This window comes from Trichosurus vulpecula, unplaced genomic scaffold (genome assembly GCF_011100635.1).
Source record: "Trichosurus vulpecula isolate mTriVul1 unplaced genomic scaffold, mTriVul1.pri scaffold_208_arrow_ctg1, whole genome shotgun sequence".
Lineage (NCBI taxonomy): Eukaryota > Metazoa > Chordata > Mammalia > Diprotodontia > Phalangeridae > Trichosurus > Trichosurus vulpecula.
In genome coordinates, this window is record NW_023494493.1 from 4,214 (window position 1) to 10,608 (window position 6,395).

A 6,395-nucleotide genomic window follows, 5' to 3' on the forward strand; every position below is an offset into this window, starting at 1 on the left:
CTATCTGGATGCATACACACATACATACATACATATTTGGTACATGCTTGTTCACTTGTCTCCTCATAAGACTGTGAACTTCTTGAGAGCACAGACTGCTTTTCTTGCCTTTTTCAAATATTCCTGTTCTCAACACAGTACCTGGAAAAAAATTAGTGCTTCAGAAATGCTAATTACTGACTGACTTTGTATTGCCAGCACTGAGCACCATGCCTGACTTATACTAAGCATCAATAAATACTTCTTGACTAAGAGAGTCCATAATTAGTTTCTCTTATCAACCCCAGGAAAAGAAACGTGTGGTGATTCCATATTTAAAATAACATATAACACACAAGCTCAGGCCCAAGCTTAAGAGACAGCATATGAGGGGTCAATTGATATACAAAAGAAAAGATCATGTTTTATTGTTGATCCTTCTTTCAAATTTCTTTAACAGAGACATAGGACTTGTGTTTTCTCACTGACACATCATCTATGATGTTCTTGCTTGAAAAGGGTATTTCTCCCCAAAACAGATATGGAGATGGTGGATCCACTTTCCAGAGTACAACAGGCCATTGTGTGCACATGAGAGGATTACCTTACAGAGCTACTGAAAATGATATTTACAATTTTTTCTCACCACTCAACCCTGTTCGAGTACACATTGAAATTGGACCTGATGGCAGAGTGACTGGAGAAGTAGATGTTGAATTTGCTACTCATGAAGATGCTGTGGCAGCTATGTCAAAAGACAAAGCCAATATGTAGCACAGATATGTAGAACTCTTCTTGAATTCTACAGCAGGAGCAAGCGGTGGTGCTTACGAACACAGATATGTAGAACTCTTCTTGAATTCTACAGCAGGAGCAAGCGGTGGTGCTTATGGTAGCCAAATGATGGGAGGCATGGGCTTGTCAAACCAGTCCAGTTATGGTGGTCCAGCTAGCCAGCAGCTGAGTGGGGGTTACGGAGGAGGCTATGGTGGTCAAAGCAGCATGAGCGGATATGACCAAGTTTTACAGGAAAACTCCAGTGATTTTCAATCAAACATTGCATAGGGAGCCAAGGAGCGATGAACAGCAGCTACTATAGTAGCGGGAGCCGTGCATCTATGGGAGTGAACGGAATGGGAGGGATGTCTGGCATGTCCAGTATGAATGGTGGATGGGGAATGTAATCCTGATCACTGACTCTTGGTCAACTTTTTTTAAAGAAAAAAAAAAACAAACAAAAACGAAGTTTAACAGTTTTGCAATACAAGCTTGTGATTTATGCTTACTGTAAGTGAAATCAGGATTGTTTTAAAAACTTTCAGGTTCAATATTTTTGAACACAGAAAAACATTCATCTAGGATGTAATAACCAAGTTGAGTAAAGACTATAACTGTTAAACAATTTCAGCTTTTCTCAAGGTAGTTATGTTGTAGGAGTGTACTTAAGCAGCAAGCGTATTTAGGTTAAAGCAGTTTCAATTATGTTAAATGTTGCTCTTATACCACATAACATGGAACACTGTTGGAGATGCATGTTGGGAGACATGCTTTTTTGTAAAACAAATATAGGAGCTGTGTCTGCGATTCAAAAGTGAAACATTTGGCATGTTTGTTCTAGTTTATTTCGTTTACTATCCTGTAAGGCACGTACGTTTAAGCTTTTTTTTTTTTTTAAGTTAATGGGGACAATTTTGAGACACAATACGGACACTTTAGGATTTGGTCTTGGTGTTTGTATTAAATTCTGAGGCCTTGATTTAAATCTTTCATTGTATTGTGATTTCCTTTTAGGTGTATTGCGCTAAGTGAAACTTGTTAAATAAATCTTCCTTTTAAAAACTGAAAAAAAAAATAAAAAAAAAATTTGTAGTGTGAGTAAGCTCCTCAATGGTGTAAGGTTTGATGTCATGTAAACACCTGGATATGCCTCTCTTCTGCTCAGTCTGGATCTGGTGGTATTCCTTATCTCGGTGGTCAGAGATCTGTGTATCCCTAGTCTGGTAGTACTGGCTTTTTGGAGCCTCAGTTCAACGTAAAGGAAACTTGTTGGGGACCGGTATGTCTTGGACATTAAGATGAAGTGAAGGCTTTGGGTGGTGCTCCAGCACTTGTAGAGTCACTGTGGTCCAGCAATCAGAGCTAGACTTCATCAGTTCAGGCCTGGATGAACAGACACAGCAAGGTGGACTCCTGGCTTGTTGGAAAATAAAGGGCTGAGATTTTTCTTGTTGGGATGATTTACCTGTGTTTTTCTTATTCACAAGGGGCACAGCTTTTTCCTGGTGGCCAGAGTCAGGTAGTTGTGAGGACTTGCCAATGATGACCTGTTGTTTTAAGCAAACCATCTGGTCAGCCTCAGTCTGGTGGTAATGTGGACCAAATTCAGACATTGGTGCAATCCGCTGTGGTGGACATGGTATTAGCACTGGCTGGGTCTGGCAAGAAACATTTTTTGGAGGAACCAGGACCAAGGCTGAGGGTGAAGAAGAGACAGTGAAAGTGAGGGAAAGGAGTCACCATATACCCTGGGAGAAGGGAAAAGCAGCACGGGGATCAGGGGAAGAGATGATAGTCTGGGGTCAAACATGAGGAAAGCTTTCCATCCCATTTGAAGCTTTGCAAAGTGTCTTCACCTAAGCTGTTTCACATCTTACTATCCCCACTGGACAAATGTGAAAAGAGAAAATTATTTATCCATTACAACTTTTATACCTAATGTGCTTTCCTGAAAAAACCTGTGAGGCAGAGGTAGTGTAAATACTCACAATAATAAAATTATTTAACATTTATATAGTACCTACTAGTTGACAAACAGTATGCTAAGCTAAATATTATCTCATTTGACCCTCACAACAACCCTAGGAGGTAGGTGCTACTATCATCTCAATTTTACAGTAGGGAAAACTGAAGAAAATAGCGTCACATACCCACAGTAGGGGTGTGAGGCCAGATTTGTACTCAGGTCTTCCAAACTATAGGCCTAGTGTTCTGTCCTCTACATCACCAGCTGCCCTGGCTTATACATGAGAAAAAAGACACATGTAGAATTGTGCACCAAATCATAGGTATGGCTAATATTTAAATTATAAAGCCAGAATTTAAATCCAGAATGTTAAGGTGGGATGATTAAGAGATTTATTTGCCCACAAGAAAATAGTAAGTGACAAAAACAAGGCTAGAACCCAGGTTTTCTGATTTCTTCAACCATGTACTCTTTCTAACGGACAAATTGGTCCTGAGAACAGGGACAGGTTCAGATGGAAGACTATCTCTCTCTCTCTCACACACACACACACACACACACCACAAATACACATATACACACACAAGTCACAAAGAGAGATGGGATGGAGTCTAATTGAAACTAATAAATATAAAGTTCTCCCTTTTTGGAAATGCCCCGACTATTTTCCCCATTTTTCCACTGAAGGATTTCCTTGAAAAGGTAATATATTTTAAAAAAATGACAATAATTCTGAGATCATTCTAAAAAAGGCCAACAAAAGAAAATCTTTCTGTGCCTCCTGATGCCCAGGTACGTCTGTTTTTAAACAAAGGGTTAAACTTCTCAACTTTTCTTTTTGTCTTGGACTCCCCACTTTGGCAGTCTTCTAAAGCCTACAGACCTCCTTCTCATGACAGTTGGAACACACAGTTGCTGGTGGTGAACATTTGCCTGATAGCACTTACCATTATTCCTGAATTGGATCAGAGAAACTGCCTTTGTGCTTAGAGAAATATTATTAAACTGGTACTTGCTTGACATAAGAGCAAGGATACCATCAGGCACGTCCCAGTTTGACTTCCAGTTATGTGGGAATACAGAACATACAAATTAGCTACATTTGCCTGTCTACAATGACTAGTTATGGAGCTGTAATCAAACCTGATGAAGCCTTTTCAATGAATATTTATGATAAGGTCAATAAGAACTAGCTACCTTATTTATTGCTTTATACTTTGACTTCCCTAAAAAGCCCATGAGGTTCTGTGTAATTTCTATGGAAATACATTTTCTAAACCAATAGTTTGAAGCTTCTGAATCTTCAGTTGCTCAGTCCTTGCACCTGGCTACACAGTCTCTCACCTCGATGGTGTTCTTTGTTGTTTAAAGACTTACTCTGATCTTTCCTAGCAGACTATCCTGACTTTATTCCTTTTCTATCGTTCTTTTGCCTAGAAAATGAAATAGCATGCTAATCTTCTCCTCCCTCCAACCTCCACCATATCTTCATATCCTCAGGGCTATTTTTGTGAAGTACAACAAAACTGGAATTGCTCTTCTTTTAGCACGATAGTTATTAGTAGGCATGCTGCAAGATGAGCATTCCACTCTCTGTAGATCATGTTTCGACAGCGAACTCTACCAGCGATAGGTTTCTACATTTGCAGTTACCTAACTGGTAAAATTTCAGAAGCCTCAGGAAAGGTTTCTTGCCCCAAGCTATCTTCTCCAACCAACTCCTGTGGTATTTAAAATCCTACCATTACTGATTAATTCTTTTGCAGTCACTTTAATCTCTAAATCCTAAATCTAAATGTTTCTATGATTTTAAGGAAGCCATAAATTCTGGGAAGGACTTTTAAGACACAGGCAACTTTTGTTATCATACGTCCTGGGGATAGAGTGAGAACTTTTTTTATGGAATGAGAGTTCTTACTTAGCTCTTTGGGTGGAGTTCAACCAGTGGAGTAGGTTTAGAAGAGACTACTGCAAGGGACCTTTTGGATCTTTTTCTACAGTGGGTCTTGACAAGACATTTAGGCTCTTCCTCTTTGGGGAATGTACCATACATCCAATGCAGTTAACTCAAAGTTTGTTCCTCAGAAGATGCAACCCTCAGAGGATGGAGATAGAATGAACCAATGTATACAGAATATAAGGGAAAGATATGGAGTACACTTGGAAATCATTGTGGGGTTTTGAGGGACACAGGAAAAGATCAAAGGCATTCTTGCAATCTTGTGATGTACTATGAGCAAAATTTAAAGCATATAAAGCATATAAGTATCTTTCACTGAGACAATAGCAGAGATATGTACAGTCCAGTAATTGCCAAAGGCAGAGCCTAATACCCTAAGTGACATATTTGTTCTCAGCAACAGAGAGAAGCAACAAAAAATACCCACCAAATTTGAGATCAGAAATCCTGGCTTTGCTATATCTTATTTTTATGGTGTATGAGAAGTCTTTTAAGGTCTCTGGGGGAAAAAATAAAGATTAGTGCTCCTAGGCTTTTTTAAAATTTTTACTTTCAGGGGCAGCTAGACGGCACAGTGAGTAAAGCACCAGCCCTGGAGTCAGGAGGACCTGAGTTCAAATCTTATCTCAGACACTTGACACATGAACTAGCTGTGTCTTACTTACTCACCTTGGGCAAGTCACTTAACCCCAATTGCCCTGCCCCGCCCCCAAATATTTTCAGGTCCAAATTCTTTCTCTCCCTTTAGCCTCTCCCCCAAGCTCCTGAGAAGGCCAGCAATATAACATTCATTATATGCATAAAATCATGCAAACCCTTTTTGCATTAGCCATGTTGTCAAAATTGAAAGAAAAATAAAAGTGAAAAAACTGCTTCAATCAGCACTCACAGTTCCTCAGTTCTCTCTCTGGAAGTGAACAGTATTTTTTCCTTATAATGTTTTTAGTTTATTGTGTTTTAGATTTAACAAAAAGGTGAAGTGAGGCAAATCTCTGCTAACACAACTTTTATGCTGTTATTTATTATTATATGCTATTATTGTTATTTATGGTACTTGCCAATAAATGGGTCAAATTTGCTAATACATATTGTAGAAAGTTAAATAATAAAGGAATTCATGTTAATTTCTAAAAATTCAAATACAGAGAAATCAAAAGCTAAATAATTTAAAATACGACAGAAGGTAGAATTCTTAAAACCTTTATAATTACATATATATTAATTTGATCTTGTTTTCTCAAAATGTTTACCCAACTTTTACTTTAACTATTATTTAGAACTCCGAATTGAAATATCACTATATTTCACTGAATTCCAAATCAATTTCAATTCCCCCCCATAGGAGGAGTAGGGACTGATAAGGATTTAATACTTACAGTAAAAAATATGTAGGAACACTTTTCATAAGAAGATGATCACTAATACACAAATTATTTTACTTAAAAGTTATATATGTCTATGATTATATATTTATAAGTATACATCGACCTAGGTAAAAAATTTACCTTTTCTCCATCTTCTGCTGGCTTTGATTCATTCATTGTTTATCACCACGTTTTTTAAAACGCAAGAATTTCAGGCAACTGCATGCTAGGATATTGCTAGAATCATCCAAAATTTGGGGATGGGGGGGAAATAGTCAAGAAAACAAAAAATAAATTCCATTATAATGCAAAATTTGCTTAAGCCATACTTTAAAAAAATTTATGAATT

The 6,395-nt window shown here is 37.9% G+C and overlaps 1 pseudogene; it reads left to right on the plus strand.

The window, feature by feature from the left end:
* The first annotated feature begins 480 nt into the window (after window positions 1-480).
* Window positions 481-1,382, plus strand: LOC118833321 (annotated as a pseudogene).
* The last annotated feature ends 5,013 nt before the right edge of the window (window positions 1,383-6,395 follow it).